The following is a 23,096-nucleotide window of genomic DNA, read 5'->3' as shown; positions in this document are numbered from 1 at the left end:
ATGAAATCAACTGTGGCTGCTGCAGAGCTCTGCAGCACAGAGGGCAGTGCTGCAGTGTTTAGAAGAATGCTTCAGCCATGAAACCAGATATGCTGCACCAACACACATACAGGCATGGAGATGCACATATATGACATATATTATGCATATACATATTTAGGCACAGCACAGGGGAAATCACTTAAAGGGGCATTCCACTCATTTTCAACATTTTACTATGTCATTAATATACCTTAGAGCTGTTGTGTGGAAATAATAAAAAAAGTTCCCCCATTCTGTGTTTCCTAAAACTGGAGATCTGAAAAAAACATTAACATGGTGAAACACATCTTGATGATGTCATCAAGATGTGTTTAATCTATTTGTGTTTTCATACTTACAGTTCTAGGAAACACAGAATGGGGGAACTTTTTAATTATTTCCACACAACAGCTCTAAGGTATATTAATGACATAGTAAAATGTTGAAAATGAGTGGAATGCCCCTTTAAATGGGGGCTAGGGATATATTAATGAACACACATTTATAAATACAGCAAATATATTCATTATATATAAAATATAGCCTACATACTGGATGACTGGAGCTTAGTCAGCACCTGGAATCACATAATGAATCTAAAATGAATGGTTGATAATTCTGAAACAGGAAGAGCTTGGCTAAGCTTTTCTTTGCCATACTTTGACAGTTGTATAAAAATCATTTGTCCAACTTGCCTGTCCTCTACGGTGCCCTGGAATGTGCTCTATCTTGTTTCCCATTATTATACCTGCTGGATATACACTAGTCATCTCCTTTTCTGTGTCAGTATTTCCCCACCGCAAATGAAATAAGATATAGTCAGGCATCATCCAGACCCCCTAGATGCATACCTTCATTCCGGCTGCCTTTAGCTGTCAGCATACAAACTAAGAAGTAAGTATTACTGAACACATTTTCCATGCATGCATTGAATCTTGACTGTTACTTCCTCCTCGGTCTGCTCTTCGGTGTCTTCACATGCACCTCTTTTTCTCTAATTCACATGCTCTGAAATGTAAGGACATGCAGGTCTGCCCTCTCTCACTCACTCTCTACATTGCTACTTTTTTTGTTCTCCAAAAAACATGCAGGCAGGTTTTTAATGAAAATCCTACTGTGTATGCTTGCCAGTTGCGCTGAAAGCATTGACTCAGATTGTTTCAGCTTTCGGCAATAACACTACAGGCAAATCCATGTTGAGAGGAGAAGAGCCTCCAGCACAGCTGCTTCAGAACCACATGGATAGCAGAACCACTGGGAACTCAACAGTAACCATTTGAAACAGACTTATAGCATGTCATGTAGACAGCACAATAATTGCATTGTAGGTAGTCATAGCACATCATAGTACATATGTATAGCATAGTATAGTATATATGTATAGTTAATATGTATAGTGTCATTATATAGATATGTTCTAGTTACGTTCTTAGCTTACGCATGTTTCTTGATAAATGCATTTTATATATGTGATGTATTCCCATACTTTTGTTCTTGCCTAATGTAAATCGCTCTGGATTAAGAGCGTCTGCTAAATGCCTAAATTGTAAATTGTAAATTGTAACCACAGAGTTATGAAATTAAGCAACTTCATGTATATTAAGACCCCCCCCCCCCCCACCCTAACATCTACACATTCCTCCTGCCATCGAGATGGAGGCGGAGATTGAGTCGTTCCGGTGTGAAAAGACACAGGCGTTTACTACCATTTCAACGTAACAGTTTGTACTGGTGGGACAAATGCAGGGACGGTGGGTGCAATAGGTAGGGTGATGGGTGTTCTCATAGGGACGGTGGGTGCAATAGGTATAGGGTGATGGGTGTTCTCATAGGGACGGTGGGTGCAATAGGTATAGGGTGATGGGTGTAGGGACGGTGGGTGCAATAGGTAGGGTGATGGGTGTAGGGACGGTGGGTGCAATAGGTAGGGTGATGGGTGTAGGGACGGTGGGTGCAATAGGTAGGGTGATGGGTGTTCTCAGCACTCAGTAGGTAGGGTGATGGGTGTTCTCATGCAGGGACGGTGGGTGCAATAGGTAGGGTGATGGGTGTTCTCAGCACTCAGTAGGTAGGGTGATGGGTGTTCTCATGCAGGGACGGTGGGTGCAATAGGTAGGGTGATGGGTGTTCTCAGCACTCAGTAGGTAGGGTGATGGGTGTTCTCATGCAGGGACGGTGGGTGCAATAGGTAGGGTGATGGGTGTTCTCAGCACTCAGGGGACGGTGGGTGCAATAGGTAGGGTGATGGGTGTTCTCAGCACTCAGTAGGTAGGGTGATGGGTGTTCTCAGCACTCAGTAGGTAGGGTGATGGGTGTTCTCAGCACTCAGTAGCTCGGAGCGTTGAGTCTTGAAAGGCCCAGCAGGAGGGATAGAGGAATGGATTGGGTGGTGAGGGTGGATGGAGAGAGTGGAGCACTGAGGATGATAAGGAATGGATTCAATGGAAGGGAAGAGAGACTCCCCCATGTGTTCTGCATTGACTAATGTGACATTGACGAAGACTAAAACTAAAGACATTTTCTTTGTATTAGGATGCTATTTTAGAGAGAGTGGTGTGTGTGTGTGTGTGTGTGTGTGTGTGTGTGTGTGTGTGTGTGTGTGTGTGTGTGTGTGTGTGTGTGTGTGTGTGTGTGTGTGTGTGTGTGTGTGTGTGTGTGTGTGTGTGTGTGTGTGTGTGTGTGTGTGTGTGTGTGTGTGTGTGTGTGTGTGTGTGTCCGACCCCCGGGGACCCCCACACGGTAACTCTGTCATTTCTCGACCGTTTCGGACGCAGGGCAGGACCGCCGCACCCTGGGCGCGTTCCTGCAGGTCTGGAAGTTCCGGGGACCCCCACACAGAGTTGCACCACTTACTTCACACAGGTGTGATTTTTTGTTCATTTTAGTTAACTCGAACTCCTTTTATACAAGGCTCAGTATATTGAGAATATGTTCCACAGCAGTGGAATAAAGCCATTGTCAAGTCAAGAATTATATTGGATCAATAAATGGTGTTTTATTGCAAGCAGTGATCTAGGCGTTTTATAAAATATCTGAATTCTATAAAATATCTATTGGATAGTGCCAGTTTACTGTTTACTCACTCTTTAAACTAATAATAACAAATATAGCGTATCACTGTACCCCGGCACAATCCCCCCTCCCCCTAACGTTTCATCACTGAGTGACTACAAACAGATGGTGGAACCATGAATGGAGTGTGGCACATAAATCACACAGGGAGAAATGGAGGGGAGAGAGAGAGAGAGAGATAGAAACAAACAGACAGAAGGAGAGATAGCATAAAATGCGTTTAGAGACAGGGATGGGTGGTACTGGTATGAGCAGGGGAGAATAATTGATTAAAATAGAGAGGGAGCGATACAGTTGGAGATGGAGATCGGTGGACAGTGAATGAGGTAGAGAATTGCACAGAGAGCTGACATACAGGGAGAGATGGAGAGAGACAATGATGGATATAATTGTGGACAGAGACACCAAAGTGGCTTCATGAATGGGTTGTGTGTAGGGGGCGAAGTAATTTGTTAAGAAACCTTTCAGTATTCTCTTCATTTATTTTTCCCTTGTACTGTAGACCTACTGGTTGGTTGGTTCATTAGGGAGGCTCTGATGAATTGAAAATGGTGGACCCTGTTGTAAACAAGTCTTAGTGCTTTATCATGCTGTCGTCCACAAAGTAACAGTTTTTGTAATGACTTGTGCTTTCGTTTGATATGTACTGTACCCATTCTACATACTGTGAAATAACAATCAATCAACAAAAGTGTGTGTGTGTGTGTGTGTGTGCGTGCGTGCGTGCCACGCGCGTGCGTGGCGGGCGTGCCACGTGGTTTGCGTGCGTGCGTGCGTGCACGCTTTTGTATTGTCCCTTCAAATTCATCCATTTTTGGAAAATGGGAAAAAAAACATTTCTTAAAGAGCCATAACAGTAGCAGTACCCAAGTGTGATGTCTTGTTTATGTTTTGACTCATTGGGTTCAGTAAAGTTTCAACGCAAAAAAGAAAATGTCCTCATTTGTCATTTTACCTTATTGGCAAAAATCTTAACTGAAATCTTCACCCATTACCTTTGGGAAACCTTGCCAAGTAATAGAGAGAATAAATAAAAGAGATTAAATTAAGGTGAGAAATCACTATTTTTCCTGCAAATCCACAGCTCCACTGCAATAATAGCACATATGCTGAGATATCGCAAACATATACTTCTTTCCCCTTTAGCTATTAAAATCCCCAGATGTTCTTACTGGAGCTGTTTAATATGCAGAAAGGATCTGAACATAATTAAAGTCCATGACAAGTGATGCGACCCCAATTACCTCATTTTGGTTGCAATGGCAGGGCAGACAGTCAAATTGCTCTACTGTGTGTTTTGGACTCAGCTGATGTCAGGTCTTTTAGAACTTTGCAGAAGATTTCCCAACAGAACATTGATGACCAGAGTTAGGATCAGTAATTAAAAGAGAAAGTTTAAGCATTGTGTGTTCATTGGTATAGTGGAGTGAAGTGGAGTGGAGTGAAGTGTTTTGTGTGGTCAAGTTTATGGACATCACTATTTTTGGGAAAAAAAATAATTCTTGAAAGTGTGAGAACTACTGTTTTAGAAGTCATTTGTAGAATCGGCATCAGGTCTTAATGGGTTAACCACTTGACCCCTACAGTAGCTTCCCTATTCTGATGGGAACATACTAAAATTGCCTTGCCATGCAAGGCGTTGTGAGCTTGTAGATCGGCTATTTTCGGCAAAGAGGTTTTTTTATAGGGGTGGAGAAAAGAGAAGACCAAGTATTTAGTGGTTAAATGTCTGAGATACACATTGGAAAAGAGAAGGGAACCCGCACACTCATATGCTCCAAAAGGTTTATTATTGACGACGTTTCGAGCCAAGGCTCTTCATCTGGCCTCTTCATCTGGCCTTGGCTCGAAACGTCGTCAATAATAAACCTTTTGGAGCATATGAGTGTGCGGGTTCCCTTCTCTTTTCCTATGTCACTTTTTGAACCCAGCACCTCCACGAAGTATTATATTTTAGTACTATATTTTACTATAGTTTCTGTGAGACATACACATTTAACATGAATGCGTGCGTACGTGCGTGCGTGCGTGCGTGCGTGCGTGCGTGCGTGCGTTGAAATTGTATATAACACATTTTATAACAGCTTTACTATAGATAGGACTCCTGATGAAAATACAGGCTCATATATATGAGACGAGTAGCTTGGCGAGGATCCAAAGGTCATTGTTTGATCTCCAGTTTACTGTACAAAATGTTTATGCAATGAAACTGTATACATATTGGAACAAGAAATTGCCTATTTCACTTTCACCCTAACCTATTTGAATTAGAGTCATGTATTCTTTAGTTAAAATGGACAACTAGAATGCAAATTGTCAAACTTTGACATAGGCCTATGCCTGTTTTGTTAAAGGGAAAGTTTGCAGATTTTCAACCGAAATGCCATTGTTCTGATGTGAGGAGATCAATAATAGTGTTGAAGGGGGAAAAAAGAGAAAAACTGACTTCTGTGTATTTCTCCGCTAAATGTTGTTGATATCGTGAAACAGCGTGTTGATATACATGAATGAATGGATTAAACATTTTTGCCTAATAAACTCTGATATTGGAACCTTGAAAATCTATATAATCTATCTTGACATAGTACGTTTTTCTTCTCTGTTTTTGCAAGAGGTTATTGTTGGAGCAATACAATCTCTTAAATTGCATTGCACCCAAACTCAACCTGATCTCTAAATAACAAGTAAACCTTAGATTGTTTTGCCTGTGAATAATTCTTGCAACTATAAGAATGGTCAGAGCTCAAATAATTTCCTGTCCTCAAGTAACATCAACATTCTAATGTGTTGTTTTCTTTTGCTGTGTCTGCACTGAGCTGCTCGAAAATGGAGTAAAAGCAATTTTCTGCTTGCACAAAAGGGATTGAGAATGCACATATCTCGTTTGCCCACCTTAAAACTGACATCTTACAGCAAGAAGTGCCAATCTCCATGTATACTTCTTCATTTTAGGCCTCATATTGGATTTGAAATCTTTATCCAGCTGTTAGCAATGTGACATGGACATTTCAAGCAGTTTCATTTTTATCCAGAGCCAAAGCAATGCCCCAAGAGATTCTGGTTCATTGTGGCAATTGCTAAAAGTCATAGAGAGGCGGCTGAATGTTGGAGAGCTCATTGCACAAGAGATGGCCTGCGTCGTGCTTCTACCAAGAGACCTAATTCTCTGCATGAGGGAGATTGAACAGGTCTTTGGCAATCTTGCAGGCAACCGTTTCCATATTTGTGGTGGTGAAAAGAAAGAAATTTGTTTTCCTCATTTTCCTCGTCATGAACACCACTCTACACACTATTTTAATCTTCTCTCATGGGTCTCGGCCTATGGCATCTGCCCTCTATCTCCATCTGAACCAGCTGCAGAGGACAGGGATATGTGCAGAGATTAAACAAACCTCTGTACCCCCACATACCCTATGACTCCCCAGAGCAGCCGGGCCGTGCACCCCCTGTTACCTCCTGACCTAGCTGACGCACCCCCCAACGCTCGGTCTCGTTGTATTTGGCCAAAAATTATATATTTTTTATATGATTTTGGCAAATAATCACACCATAAAACGTTTCATGTCATGCACCCCCTAGAGGGCGTTCCACGCACCACAAGGGGTGCACACACCACAGTTTGGGAACCACTGCCCCAGAGGAATCCCACATGCCCCTCACTCCCTGGAGCTCCTCCTATAGTTGTCTCCACCAGGCCGAAGGCATGGGGAGAGAGTATGTTTTGCCCTCCGTCCGTCCGTGTGTGTGTGTGTGTGTGTGTCCGTCCGTCCGTTAACAGCTAATCTCCGGCACCTTTAACCCGGTCGATGCCAAACTTTGCACACACACTCCCTGGATGCCAACGATTTTCCAGAACGGCCTGTTATAGTGCCACCATGAGGCAGCTTTTCACCATTTTTACCTATAACTGCACCAATCTGCGTGAAACACACTCCCTATAGGCCAAGGACAAACCTTTGACATGCATATTTCACATTTGCCTTTTAGAGCGCCACTAGGAGGCCGACTTTTATAAACACATTTTTGGATATTACTCCTGCAAATCGTTACACAGTATCTCCATAGTCGTGTGCTCAAGACGGATCTGTCCGATATTTCATATTCCATCCTAATTGGCTAACATTGGCTTTAAAATTTTGCAGGATTGGCCCGTTTTGAACAAAAAGCCTCAAATCATGAACGCAGCGTGCAATTTGACGTGAACTCGTGTGTGTGTGCATATCACCACCTCAAAGAACTGCTGAAAAATACATTTAATAAAACTTTAAGCTCTAGATGTACTTGCAGATACAGTATCTAGGGCACTGTTGGCTAGTCTCCAGGGGGACGCCTGCCAGATCATATTAGCCATGTGTAATTAGGGTCTGGAATGGAAGTCTGACTTACAGCCATGGCAAATGAACATGGATACGGATGCCCTGTGCTTAATCTTGTATAGTAGCCTAAGCTAAATCCAGACACCTGCTGAAGGGAAAGCTAGGCTTTCCCTGTTTATTTACTGTAAATATCTTTCTTACTCTGTCATTTCCTCTCTCCGTTCCTTCCTTGTAGAATGGTCTCAGAGTTCCCTATCTGACATAGCCTGACACTCAGTCTGAATTTTCATTTCGTTTCACTTCATTATTCAGACTGAAAGCCCTCCCCACGGCAGCAGTTTATGGGATGGGTGTCATCAAAGCAGCAGTCTTCAGTGATTGGTTCATACCAACCAATCAGAATAGTAGGAAAGCAGATGACGTTGTTGTCAATCATGTGGCTAACCCGTTTGCTAACCAAACAAACACAGCCAACGAGCGCTATTAGTATGTAAACAAAAGCGGTAAAATATGTCGGATGATGATGTTTATAAAACCTCCAGATTGATACGGTCGTGAGTTACCGCAGTGGGGGCAGCCATGTTTGTTGTCTGACGCTGTTGAGTGACAGGGCTGATGGCCAATCAGCTTACTACTTGGCTACGTTCGGATTTCCGAACGTAGCCAAGTAGTAATGCACAATCTATGTAAAGCGCCTTGGATAAAGGCGCTATATAAATGCACCATTTACCATGTCAAACTAGGCATTCTTCAAATTTAAATTACTAGCCCTTACCCGTTGTGAGATATTGCCCCCCCCCCCCCCCCCCCCTTGTGGTCGCGGGGGGCACTGCGCCCTGGGTGCGTTTTCGCATTATTAATTCACTAATATATTCATTATTCATTTATAATTTGTTAAATTGGAAAAAGGGCTTCGTTAAGACCTCCATATTATTATGGTCAATGCCCGTGTGAAAAGTGGAAGCGATTGGTGCAGGCGGTGAGGAGATACGGCGGTGTTTCTGACAGACAGACAGACAGACAGACAGACAGACAGACAGACACACATTCAGACAGATATTGACTGAATTATGGTATGATGATGATGATGATTACAGTATGATAGTATGATGATATGATATGATGATATGATGAGAATCACTGCTATAGAGCACTGCCATATCTTTTCAAATGGGGTCTTTACCCTGAAAATGAATTCATTTTGGTTACCAACTCTCCATCATTTAGCTGGGGACCACCTGGAACCCCCTCAAGGACCACGGATGGTCTCCGGACCACTGGTTGAGAACCACTGTTCTACATCTATTCTAAGCTTAATTCATTAATGAAAAAAATAAAAAACCCAATTTTTCGCACACGGACTCGTCCCCCAGCCTGGTACCGTAGTCAAAATATGGCCCTTGAGGGAAATTATTGGGGAACCCTTCTACACCATCAATTTGCAAAAGCAGGAACCCAAACTACAGCCTCACTGTCCAGTGTAGTGCTTTCTATTTTCTCCTAGAAGTTCCTCCTCACATGACGCCAACTATAACAGCCCCATTCACCAGAACCATCACAGCCTTCATTACTCTGAGTGCAAAGATACATTAGTGCTTATTAGAGGCCACTAAGCTCACTTCCATCTGCTCCTAGCCAAGGGATTAATTAAATGACTCTGCCTGGCCTATTACCTGCTTCTATACCCATTGCTGTCTATTGGTGTGAATGCCAAAATGTCATGTGACAGTGAAATTGTTACTCAGAGTCAGAATATCATCAGATTTATTTTTGTCTCCACCAGGCCGAAGGTGTGTGTGTGTGAGTCCGTCCGTGTGTGTGTCCGTCCGTCTGTGTACAGCTAATCTCCAGCACCGTTAACCTGGTCGATGCCACATTTTCCACACACACTCACTGGATGCCAACGATGAACCTTTGCCCCAAATTTTCCAGAACGGCCTGTTATAGCGCCACCAGGAGGTCGACTTTTGAAAAACACATTATTACTCAGATTCTGTCCAAAAATCCCGCAAATCGTTACACACTATCTCTATTGGCTTTCAAAGTTTGCAGGATTTGCCTGTTTTGAACAAAAAGCCTCAAATCATGAACGCAGCGTGCAATTTACGTGAAATCTTTCACAGACTTTCCTACTAGGCCGAGGAATATATCCCACCCTTTTCACAGTGGCCTGTTATAGCGTCACCAACAGGTGGATTTTTGCAAAACACATTTTTGGAACAAAATGCCTCAAATCATCCAATTGCCATCCAAGGCGTAAGAAGAAATGGCACCCTTTTCACATTGGCCTATTATAGCACCACCAGGAGGCCACAACCTGGCCTGCCCTGGTGGAGACCTGTGCCCCGACGGGCACTTTATCTAGTTGTTCATGTTTTAGGCCTTGTAGTTCAGGTTTTAATTATGAGCCCCATCCATGTCATTACTGTCTGTTCTAACACCAAAATCTAGCTTTCATAAATGAATGCCAGGCAACATGGGGAGGCTATTACGGAAGAAGAGGCAGGATGATTCATTGCGTGGATCTATTTATTGCAATTTGCCTTCATGTGAGAGACCCTGGAAGTCAATAACAATCATGTCTATATTTATTTGAGTCCCTTGTCAGTATTTCACTGTGTGATTCCTGCTATCATCTGGATCACGCTGGTACAGTAGTAATATAATCATTATCATGGCTATGTTCTGCCAAGGTTGATACTGTAGGTATTTGACCAAGGCTGACAGAATTAAAAAAATATATAATTTATATTAAAAAAAACCTTTTTGAACAAGGAGTGAGAAATGTAATGACCATGGTTGATTTATTTATCCTCACTAGCGGTGGGGCAAGGACAACTTCCCCAACTTTAACTGCCTGTGTATCTTTTTTTGTGCTCCTTGGAGGATGAACTCTTCTAATTTTGGGACCAGGTAATATTTATAAAAGGAAAGGGTCGCACTCTTTCTTTTTATAAATGTTAACAGTTTAATAGGACAATAAGTACCTGGTGGTCAGAGCGCAGTGGAATACAAACTCCATGGCCTTTTATCTAATTATCCTACATTCTTTTATTTCAGTTCAAAGCTTAATAATCATGTTTAGCCCTAAAGTGAACATGACCTTCTAAAAAATGGTGTCAAGGGGCCCTTTAGACACGTATTTGCTCTATGTTGACAAGAAAGAGAGTAGGCTTTGGCAGGATTCAATCTTAGTCCACCCACGATGTTGATATGATTGCTTTTGGGGGCTTAAACACAATACCATTTCCTGGTCCCTTTAAAAATCACTTTTTAAGGCTCTAGTGAGGTGATAAGGGAACCTGAAGGTCATCCAATTAGTTAGATAGGCCATTTCCTCTCCAAGTCAGAGTTCTTGCCCCCTCTGATGGGATGGTACTGCTCTCTGTGATTGAGGTCATTGGTCCCGATAAAGCTGCTGAATTATGTGTAAATCCATTCAGTGTTTCATCCCATGGATGTGAGTGGGAAGTGGGAACGAAAGACAAATGGATAGACCAAAGTCATACACAAAAGCAATAGTTTTATTCTAAGCATATATGAATTGTCAGGAAAATGTAAAAAACATGTACTACTGTGCAAACTTAAGGGAACTGAGTGAGTGAGTGAGTGAGTGAGTGAGTGAGTGAGTGAGTGAGTGACTGAGTGACTGATTGTGTTTGAATCACTGAGTGGTTAACAAAGAATCAGGACAAATATTGTGCTGTCAACAATTTATAGGAAATACTACAGTTAGTATGGGAGTCGTTTTAGGGAGAAACCTTATAAGGCATATACAAATATTATGACTAGGATACAGTATGTATTTGTTCTTAAATTAGGAAAATCAATAATAATTTGTGTTTAATCATTCTTATGAATGTATCCCCATATATTATGTACACATAAATGTGTATCACTAGATTATTGTGCATGTGCCAGTACAGTATGTGTGTCAGTAAGAACTGCTGTCCAAGAGTTCCAAATTAATCAGTGTAGTGGAAAAAGAGCTCATTATAGCATATTGGGGCGGCGGTGGCTCAGGGGTAGAGTGACTGGATGGTAACCGCAAGGTTGCCAGTTCGAACCCGGGCTCCCTCAGAGTTGGTGTCGAAGTGTCCTTGAGCAAGACACTGAACCCCTAAATGCTCCTGATGTGCTGGTTGGTGCCTTGCATGGTTTTCGCCATCGGCGTGTGAATGGGTGAATGTAATGCACAATCTATGTAAAGCGCTATATAAATGCACCATTTACCATATTATATATATAGGCCTACTGTACTATAGACAGGGAAATTATGCTCAGACCCAAATCTCACTCTCGCACGCACGCACACACACACATGCATACAATATACACATACATACAGTACATACTGTAGCCTATATGCACACATGCAGCACATGGTGACTGAGCATTTTTGGTCGATAATTTTGTCAGTGATTGTTGTAACTCATTTGAGGCGCAGAAACAAAGCATGCTCACATACTGTAATACAAGCTCTATTCTGGGCATCTGTTGTTTCAGGGTGAGTAACGGGGAAACCAATAATGCCTGCTGCCCACGGGGCACTCTGTTGTTTACTGCAAGTGTATCAATATGCTTTGAGCAAGCCGTGAAATATTCAGAGCATGGTTTAACTGATTAAAAATAGACTCGGCACAGCAGCTCGACAATTAAGACATAGGCTACAAGAAAGATACTTTAAGTGCCAAAGAAGCATGCATGCAGTAACTGAACATGTCTTTCCAGTTGTAATAGTTGGTATTTACTTGTGAATTTCCTGGGTCGATTCAGTTTGGGTATTAGTTTGAGTATGACTCTGGCCTCCCTTCACCCATGGAAGGCTGTGACCATAATGTGACCAGGTCCTGCATGGTTGGACTGCGTCTCCCCTTTGTATTTGTTCTGTATCAACAGGATTGTAGTAAAGCCGAGAGGCAGACAGTGTAGGGGAGGCAAGGGAGAGAAGCTTCTATAAAAAAAAGAAATCGTATGCAGGGTTACGTGCAGCGATGAATAAGAATAAGGTCGCAAATACAATCGGCCGAAATGAGGTTTCTTCTACGGGTGGCTGGCATCTCCCTTAGAGATAGGGTGAGAAGTTCAGTCACATGAGAGAGACTCAGAGTAGAACCGCTGCTCCTTCGCCTGGAAAGGAGCCAGCTTAGGTGGTTCGGGTATCTGGTTAGGATGCCTCTTGGGCGTCTCCCTATGGAGGTCCTCGACACACGTCCCACTGGGAGGAGACCCCGGGGCAGACCAAGGTGCAGTTGGAGAAAACACATCGACTCACTGGCCTTGGAACGTCTCGGAATCCCCCAGGAGGAAGTCACTAATGTTGCTCTAGTCTGGAGAGGGAAGTCTGGAGCACTCTGGTGGAGCTGTTGCCCCCGCGACCCGACTACGGATAAGCTGTTGAAGATGGATGGATGGACGTGCAGCGATGTGCTGTGGATTTTTTAACTAGTGGGGCTAGTGCACGTGTACGTGAGCGATCACCGATTTAAATAACCTCTTAAATGTAGACCTATTAACCTTATTAACACAATCAGCGCCGGGATTCCTTCAAAATAGGAGCTCTGGGGTGCCGGAAAGACATGGCCGCTTTTTTATTTTAATAATATTTATTTTATTTGGAAAAAGCAGTACAATAACAGCATTTCTATGTATACATAGGACACAAGTGCAGTTCCCAGGATTTTTTCACCCCTCTTCCCTCCCTCCCCCCTCCAAGTGACTCCATCTCCAGTGTCTCTGTAACATCCTTGCTTTCTTCAGGACTACATATGGCATCAAGTCAACACTTAACAGGGGCAAAGGGCAATATCGCTTCAGAGTGTACATTTCAGAAGGAGAAAAAGAAGAAAGAGTGGGCAGACAAAAGAAAAAGACAAAGACAAAAAAACAACAACAACCAAGAAACGAAAGTATTTACAATATTGCTGAGGGGAACAGCTTTGGACTTCGACCATGAGAAGAGGAAGGGTGTCTTAAACATTTTCTACAACTATCCAGTTGTTCCATCATGGCCGCTTTTACTCTGAACCCACCCCCCGGAAACAATCCGGGAAAAAAACGGAGAAATAGTTTGCTTTACTTTGCTAGCTTACATTGCTATCGTTTTAATTTATACGATATATGATCCAAAAAGCGTTCATATTTTGAACGAGAGGCGGATGAGGAGCAGAAATGAAGCGCTAGTATATCCATCAGATCAAAACCACGGAGAGCGCCCTGGATTTGGAGAGACGAGGCATTCTTTCTGCCGCGCTAACAGCTAAGTCAACAGGAAGCTAATATGGCCATAGAGTGCGAAGGACGGTGGCCGAGTGTCTGACAAAAAAAAAAAAAGGAAAGAATTCAGAATATTCTTCCCTCGTCTGATATCATTGAGGATGCGCTATAGGACGTGTACACACGTCCAATGCATCCCTCGATTGGATTCCCGTGTGGCCACGTCCTACGGACGGAAACGGTTAACACGCAATATAGGCTACTGTATAAAATGTATTATATTTACTTTCATTATGAGGAAGCTTTAGTCTTGTCATAATTATGCATTTAACTTGAAAACGGCACCTCTGTAATTTAATTAGTTCATGTCAGCCACTGTTATCCAACTCTTTCATCAATGGGTCACCTTGCAACCAAATGTTTACGAGTACTGTAGATGCACCGCTGGGACGAACGCTAAAACCACCTCGTCCCGTCTCAACCCTTTGGGGTTTAGACTGCTTCAAACTGCTTCAGACACTATACACTATAGCCTAGGCTACTTAGCAGGTTGACACAATGGATGGACCTTCACCATTGATATGTATCCAAGGTCGATCATTCCTGTTATTTCAAGCTGTAACACTCAATCGACAGGTTTTGTTAGCGAGGTTAGCGAGGTGCGAAAACTGTGAATGCAACTGTGAAGGCTTGCATGCATCTTCAAACTACCCGGCCGGACAGCCCTACCGTCAGCTCACCCCTGGTTACGTGCCATTCTGATGACAAACATCTTAACCATTAATGCCGATAATTAGAATTATTGCCAGTCAATATGCCACCCATGAGACCCATTCTTTTTAACCTGAACATTCACCCCTTGAAACGGCACAGAACAACCACAGGCTTGCTTAAGGGACACCTTGTTAGTTGTTAAGGAAGTTGTTAAGGAATGTCTCATTCATTTTCCCAACTGAGGCAATCCCAGTCAGTCAGGGAATCTGAGCCATCACCACTCTATCTAGGTAACCAGCTCACTCTAATATTGGCTGTTCTACAATCTAAAGAAAATGTTCTTCCTCTTCTCCCTGGCTGTCATTTGTTTACATAGAACGTTATCACGATATTTCTTTTTTTAGAAATCTACAGTATGTTCTGCTTTTCTGATACAGTGAAGTGTGACAGGAAACGAGACTGTCTAGACAGATTGGTTATCTATTATTTACCTAATCAATAATAAATGGAAATAGAGGGGGCTGTGGCAGTAATGCTGATTATAGTGTGTGGTCATAAGCTAAAATCGCTGTCACAGACAGGTCTATGTGTGCTACGTCTGAGCCAAGATGCCCCCCCCCCCCCCCCCCCCCCCACACACACACTTTAGCTATCACCTTCACTTTATGACCTTCTTTAACTAAAGCTGGTGACCAATCCCTAGGTTTGATCCTCAGAGCCCCCTGTCCTTCACTCCTTGGTCTCTCAGGTCTTTAGCAACAGAGATTCCACCACGTTGCTGTCTACAGCAGCCATCCATGATTCCTGCCTGGAAACTTTGAGGTCAGGCTCATGCTATTCTGTGGCATTTTCCATGACATGATACACATGCAGAGTTGAAATCTAGTTCAAATGGGGTTTGGGTGGAGGGTTGTTGATTTTAGCTAAATCCCCCAAATATTATTATTATACACGTTGGCTCTTCAGTCCTAACCAGCCTCAAATGTCATGCCTAGAGATTGTTGTAGTGGTACTAGTTAAGACTCAAGGCTTTTGATCTACAATATTCTGCTCTTGAAGACAATTCTGCTATAGCCTGCTGTCCTGTATGCTTTCTCTATATATCTTATAACTCATGCATGAAAGTGGCAAATCAGTGTTGAGGGGTTAAATCATTCACATTGCCATTAGACAACAACCACGTGTATTGCATTGTAAGTTATATGGCCTTTTGCATGAGAGAAAGTACTTTTTCCGTGGCACATATGGAGGGCTCTGCCCCGCTCTGCCTGCGAGCATTAGCCACCTGGATTGTTCACCCGCACAAAGCTCCTTATTTCCAGGGTTATTTCTCAACCGTCTGCTATACAGCAGCTCTTTTCAGACATTGAATTTCCACAATCAGAGGTTACTTGCACATCAATGCATTTACAAAAAACATTATTTGAAGTTATTTAACTACATGGTGAGATGGCTTTTCCCTTTGTGTCTGCGATTGGCATTTTATGTTGCAGAAATGAAATGGCTTGACTCTAATCTGTGTGTATAAATGTCATCTTTTGAATGTCCTTCCTCCAGTAGGAGGTGAGAATAGAGAACACTGCTTCATCTTCTCTTTTTTCTGACAGGCATAGAAAGACAGTGGCTCACAGGTTATTATCACACCGTGAAAGGTTACAAATCAATACTTGTCACTATTGGAATTCTGAGCCGAGCGAGAGCTGCTATAAAATGAGAATGTGTAATCTTTCCACCTCCCTACCCTTTCTTTTCCCTACTGGCTCTGGATGTTGTAATCTGATAGAAGGGGCAGATTGGTACATCCTTATTTTCCACTGCTTTTGGTACAGTGTGGATCTTTGGATTTGGTGTCTAGCTGTGGCCTAAAGAAACCAGGACATTGACTGAGCAAAATCTCAATCTCTCTCTCTCTCTCTCTCTCAGTTGGTACCTTTCTCTACTCCCCTTTCCATTTAGCCACCTCCCTCTACTTCTCATGCTCTCTCTCCTCACCTATACTGTTGCCATGAACAAAATGAACTAAGGATGGAGCTGCTGGCCTATACGAGGTGGTCACGTTCACGATCATGTCCCACTGAGACAGAATCATGCTGTTCCCGTGTACATGTATCTGCCTTCAGCGCTTAAACTTCACTGCTCTCACTCAACGCCTTGCCTCTCATTTTTCATCTCATCTCTCTTGCCCGGGAACAATGCTTTCATGCTGCCGAAGGTGTTATTTCAGGGTTCAGCAGGGACTTTTGAAAAAGGGATGATATCAGAACTGAATGGTTCATTTGATTCTGTAAATACAAAACAAAAAAAGAACCAGTCTTCCAATTGATCCAATACTTATTAGTCTCAAGCTCTTGTTAATACTTATTATTATTTGTTAAATGTAAAAAACGCACAGACAGGCTTTGATTGAAATTGACTGAATTTTTTATTTCACAGTATGCAGAATGGGTACATTTCTACGGAGCCCCTGTAGAAATGTCAATACAAGAACTGTTACTGTGGACGACACCATGACTAAGCATTACACTTGTTTACAACAGGGTCCACCATTTTCAATTCATCAGAACATTTTGAGACTTATACAAATATACACTTAACCACTTCCAACTTTATGTCCTACAAAATATGAGATATAAAATATGTCCATATAAGGTTTCTGCCCGACAGCGACGATAATATTATTTTACGCTTTTTTTCCAGGTTTATTTGACAGCTACAGTAGCCTATAAAGAGACAAGAAACCCAGAGAGAGAGGAGTAGGGTCTCCGGCTGGGAATGGGACCGGGGACTCACTGACAGACATTGGCCCATGTGGTATGTGTCTATCCTTCACTGTTTCACTGACAGACATTGGCCCATGTGGTATGTGTCTATCCTTCACTGTTTCAAATGGGAATGGGACCCGGGACTCACTGACAGACATTGGCCCATGTGGTATGTGTCTATCCTTCACTGTTTCACTGACAGACATTGGCCCATGTGGTATGTGTCTATCCTATCCATGTGGTATGTGTCTATCCTATCCATGTGGTATGTGTCTATCCTTCACTGTTTCAAATGGAACCTTTTTGGCCTTTAACTCTCAAAGTGTACTAAATGGAACCAAATGCACCCATACAGGTCCTTTAGGTTCCATTTCTACACTCTCAGAATTAATGTAGCATTTTACACTGTAGATAATTGGGGTCACAGAGATTTAAAAGATTTTGTCAATGGGTATCTATGGCCTAATAATGCATATCAAACCGGGGGTCCTTGAAATGGAAAAAGGTTGAGAATCATTGTCCTAAGCAACCCACTAATGATTAAATGGTTGGCTGCCTGACTCTTCCTCAGAGCCCTGACCAAATTGACAGGTGTAGGGGAATTAGGGAGAGCCTTGGTGGAGTTAATTTGGATTAACCGCCATGGCGCTCAAGTAGAGCCATTTTCATGGGCGGCTTTATCTTCCACTCAATCCCTCATGTGGGAGTTTCGCTGCTTCCAAACACTTTTTGAAGGCGGTACATGTGTCAGGCACTGTGTGTGTGTGTGTGTGTGTGTGTGTGTGTGTGTGTGTGTGTGTGTGTGTGTGTGTGTGTGTGTGTGTGTGTGTGTGTGTGTGTGTGTGTGTGTGTGTGTGTGTGTGTGTGTGTGTGTGTGTGTGTGTGTGTGTGTGTGTGTGTGTGTGTGTGCGTGCGTGCCCTTTCTTCTTGCACTTCTGCCCTGGTCAAGACAGTAACATGCAACAGGTCTTATGTCATGGTAACAGGATTTGTAATGAGGAGTTCTCATGTTGTCATGGAATAGTGTGGTGATTGACAGTTAGATTGGGCAGGGCTGACAGACAGTGTCTCTGTTTGTGAGAGACGGGAGAATTTCACATCTTATTGATTGATGTTCATGGGGGATGAAGTCATTCCTTTTATACTGTATGCTCTCAATTAGTTGAGATTTTCTTTGGCAAGAAGGTTTGGCATTTAACTCGCACAGTAATGTCGCACACAGGCCCTAGTTGGCCCTAATGTTTAATATAAATGCAAACGCACACCTTATGTTAAGAATATTATGGCTGCACTTGCAAGTTGTTATAGATACGACTGCTGACTAAATGCTGAAAAAAAATAAAAGTTCAGTTCCCTCTATATATTTCTCTCTATTTACAGTGTGGGGGGGTTTTATTTCTCAGTGTGATTACTTGATAAACAAGATCACGCATTCATGCTGTAGCATTGCATATTTGAAGGGTTTGTGCTTTTCCATGGGTGGCGAACAAGCTTAATGCTTCATCCATCCATGGCTAATAATGAGGCTGAGTTATGGAGGCTAACAGCTATAGTCCCTGGGCTAGAAAGCAGGGGAGGAGGAGAACCTCATTCTGCATTCAAACGGCATAAATCATTTTTATTTCATTTTCACTCATGTGTGCTTGTTAACCATTTTTTTTTGTAATTCCCTTTGTAATTCTGTTTCCTGAATTAATCGTCAGCATAGGCATCGCCAATGAGGGGAACATATGTGATTGAAGTCCGCCCAAATTCAGAAAAGCCCTTTTTTCTTGCACTATAATTTTGACATCCAATTAGAAGAAATGAATTGAGGTTGACCCCCTATGATTGCTGTTACTCCAACTGGCATCATAAACCCTGATGAAAAACTGTGTGGGTTCAGTGATAGGGGTGCTGTTGTTAAATATTATGATATCGCGTGCGTGCGTGCGTGCGTGCGTGCGTGCGTGCGTGCGTGCGTGCGTGCGTGCGTGCGTGCGTGCGTGCGTGTCTTACATAATGGGTATACACTACACATCCATAGTCCCCTATAGACACTCTCGTGACCATGCAGGTTTTTGTCCTCGGAGATGAGTAAAGGTTGGGAACGAGGCTCACTTCTGTGAGGCTACATTGAATTTGTCGATGGAATATTTTTTCTTCAAGCCCTACTGACAGCAAATAATAATTACATCGTTGAAATATTAGGAGGAGGTAGATGGAATTTGGATTAGTATTCCTGCCTCATACTGTATTGTATGGATGGGTTAATGCTGTATACCTTCCAGGATAACTTTTTTTTTAAAAGTAATCCGATGTATGCCTAAAGTAATGTTACATATAAAACGCTACAGTATCACCATCGTGTGCAAGCAGTGGAACTTAAAGTCATACTGTCATACTGTGTAATTTTTCAATTAAACAAAAGTTCTTTTTGATATAGTCTTTCACTGGTATATTTCTTACAATTCATAAATGTGTTCAATTTTTAGTCTCAGGTGATCAGCCTCCCCGACACTCTCATTGCCACTTAGCATGCTACAGTGATCTCTATGCACATTCCCCATTCAGTTATTGAGAGAAGGCCCCTGCTAGCTCCTCACTGCCTCGGTTGAGGGCTGCAGAAAGAAGCAGCATGCCGGGCACGAGTGTCTTGTTCCATTACCTGACCCCCACCGACCTAATACAGGAATTTATGCAGCGTTCATGACAATATAGCAGGGGATTTCATTTCATCTCTGCCTTGGCTCAATACGTAAATCAGCTCGTGGAAGTGCCCATTTGTATTCCTCTAGTAGCACAGGGTGGAAAAAACACATGATTTCTTTCCCCTTACTGTTTACATGATTGGGTTGACAACAGTGGTCTTTGATCCCCCTGCTGGGGTCCTTAGAACCTGATGAAATGTGATTGTATCATTTCTCAAATGAGCTCTGTGACATTGTGGAAACGGTCTTGTTACCATTCAGAAGAAATATCTTTTAAACAGAAATTATCTCTATCTCTACCTCTCTCTCTCTCTCTCTCTCCCCCCCATGCGGATGTCAATACATTGACTACCGGTATTTAGTATTTATAGATTCGGCCATATATCATACATGAAGCATAAAGCAAGCATACAGCAATTCCCCAAATAAAGCTGGACAAGGAAGACAGCCTAATTTCGGTTTACTACCTGCAAAACCTGTCAGTAAGTCCGTCACACCTTGTGACACGCTCCATATATGGCCAATATTTCATTCCATATGTTTATCTGACCTCATAAAATCCTGTACACTCAAGACACTGCCCCCACTGCCACCCTTAGATCTCCATATATGGAGCTGACCTGTTCTGACATTCCATTATGTTGACCTGACCTCATCAAACCCTCTACACTCAAGACACACTCCATATATGACCAGACCTCATCAAACCCTGTACACTCAAGACACTGTCCCAGCTGCCACCCTTAGATCTCCATATATGGAGCTGACCTGTTCTGACATTCTATATGTTGATCTGACCTCATCAAACCACGCCACCCACTCAAGACACGCCTCATATATGGCCAGTACAGAATTCATTCCATACTGTATGTTGATCTGACCATGCCATAGCGCCAGCGCTCGCCCAGCAGTCTGCCGTCACCCAGGCGGATGAGTGCATGCGACCGCCGACCTCGTCCTTTAGGGCGCTTCTCACCCTCAAGCTCAGGGCGTCTTATACTGGTAGACATGTATCTGACTGACTGACTGACTGACTGACTGACTGACGGGAAACAAAAAACATCTTAACATTTAGATTTCATTAATGAAGTTTTGGTACATTGTGATGTCTGCTATACACTTGACAAGATAGAGTAAGAATGGAGCACCATATTTGGGTAGTTGTGGAGGTTTTGAGGACTATAGCATTTAGAAGAACTTGGAAGTTGTCAGCATGGTTCCACACCCACATTGGAAAGCCCAGAAGAATGTCCTCATTAGAGGACAAGAGAATTTACAGTTTTTACTCTGAAGAAATGCAAATGAGATGCAAGAAAATCATGTCCACTATGAGGACAAATACTTCCATTCTCAGAGGCTATATGAAAAGGGCCTTGAGATAACTTATGTTGTAACTTGCCGCTATACAAATACAATTACCTTGCCTTGACTCTGCTAAATAATTCATAAACTCAGCCTTATTATTACTGCGTGTCATTTACTTAATTAAAATGCTCTTTCAAATCAAATATCTGGTTACGCACTGTAACAAACAATCCACCATAGAACAGAATAGGAGAGATATCAGCTCAGTGCTGAGAGGCATACGGGAGAGTGCACAGTTAATGCACCCAAGTGTGACTGAATATTCATTTCATTAACTTCACTATTCAGTCTGAAAGTGCTCCCATTGCAGCTGTTTTCTGAGATGGGCGTTGCAGAAGAGGGCGTCCTAAGCGATTGGTTCATTCCCTAAGCCTAAGCAATCAAAATAGTAAAGCCATTGATGTTGTTGGTTTAGCTTTCTAATAACTCTTGTCCACTAAAGAATATCTAATGAAAAATTATTAGCATTGCTAATGGATAAAGTTGTTGCAATATGTTTGCCACTATCAAGAACACCTGCCATGCCTCTACTAATGAGGTAGCAGGTTTCGGAATCTCGAGTAACGACTCACTGAATACACTTCTCCCCAGACCTTCTGATGTGCTCATACTCTTTCCTCGGTCTCCAGTCATGTCTGTTCTCAGTTTTGTTCACTTCCCATTGTTGTCGACGCTCTGTTGTTTTTGTCTCGCTACTTGTATTTTATTTCCTTGTTTTATGGTGAATACTTGTAGTATTTTATTTCCTTGTTTTATTGTGAATACTTGTAAATGTATGTGAAGTTGTTTGTGTGTATGAGTGTATAATATATATATATATATATATATTCTGTGAAAGTATGAAACAGCTGAGGTTGTGTAAAAAAAGAAAAAAAGCAGTTGTAAGAAAAATGTATGCTTTTAATTCTGTGAAGTTGCCTAAACTGAAATAAAAACAAAGTAAAAAAAAAAAAAAGAACACCTGCCATTACCAAACCTTTTCAAATTAGACATTCACATTCCTTTTTAAGTAGACTGTGGGTTTTTGAATAGCATAGTTATTTTTCTTTTTCTCCCCAGTTTAGTCGGTATACCAATTGATTCCCCCCAACAGACATTTGTGTGTTGTCACTGCTGTTGTATCACCTGCCAGTGAGGAGCCCCCACGGGAGGACGTAGAGCCTTCGCCCTATACTCCTCCTGCCCAACACTCCCTGCTGACAGTTGCGGCCACAGCCTTTTCAAAACCGCTTCAATAGCAAGTTAGCAACATCAATTCTATCCGCTTTTGTTTTGAACTGTCAGTTCAATTTCATCACCACATTCAAATGGACGCTAATTGGCCTGGTTGGAATTCCAAATGAGAAAACATACTGGATGACAACAACAACAGACCTGAATCGCAACATAACAAATCTTTAATTGCTGTGCTACAGATTCAGGGTCTGGAGTCAGGCAAAACTCAAATAACATACATATTTTTGAAAAATCGTGAAAATATTTATTTCAGAAAACTGGAGGATTTAGAAGGATTTTTAAAAAATTTGAGGTCAGGCCTAAATGGGTCAAATGATAAGGGACAATATCGGTGGCACCCAACTGTATCCACCTGGGTGACGGCAGACGGCAGACTGTTGTGTGAGTGCTGATGCTTTGGCATGGGGGGGGTCTACATTTATAACCTTTTTTAATCAACACAGCATGTAATATGCTACTTTAGTACACTTTAACAAAGAAAATTACTAGTGTCACTAAAATTGCATGTCCAGAAATTCACACCATAGACACTCACACTATCCCTCTAACAAATGTAACAAATCCCTCTAACACAGACATGATTCTGTAACACACCACATACGTCAGGGAAAAGGCCCAACAGTGTCTATAACTATACTGGTTTTGCTGCCTGAAGAAGAAGTACGGAGCATGCCCTCGCATCCTCAGATTGTACTACAACAGCC

At 42.4% G+C, this 23,096-nt stretch overlaps 1 protein-coding gene across 8 annotated transcripts in view; it reads left to right on the top strand.

The window, feature by feature from the left end:
* Nucleotides 1-23,096, top strand: part of arvcfb (ARVCF delta catenin family member b) — a 288,700-nt gene that overhangs the window by 13,134 nt on the left and 252,470 nt on the right. For all 8 annotated transcript variants that reach the window (XM_079516206.1, XM_079516202.1, XM_079516207.1 and 5 more), the window contains exon 2: nt 17,037-17,150. The gene's annotated coding sequence lies outside the window, so the exon portion shown is untranslated. The remainder of the gene's footprint in view (nt 1-17,036; nt 17,151-23,096) is intronic.

The sequence above is a fragment of the Electrona antarctica genome (genome assembly GCF_951216825.1).
Source record: "Electrona antarctica genome assembly, chromosome: 12".
Classification (NCBI taxonomy): domain Eukaryota; kingdom Metazoa; phylum Chordata; class Actinopteri; order Myctophiformes; family Myctophidae; genus Electrona; species Electrona antarctica.
The sequence above is the reverse complement of the archived record's forward strand: the minus strand, read 5'-3'. Positions and strand labels throughout refer to the sequence as shown.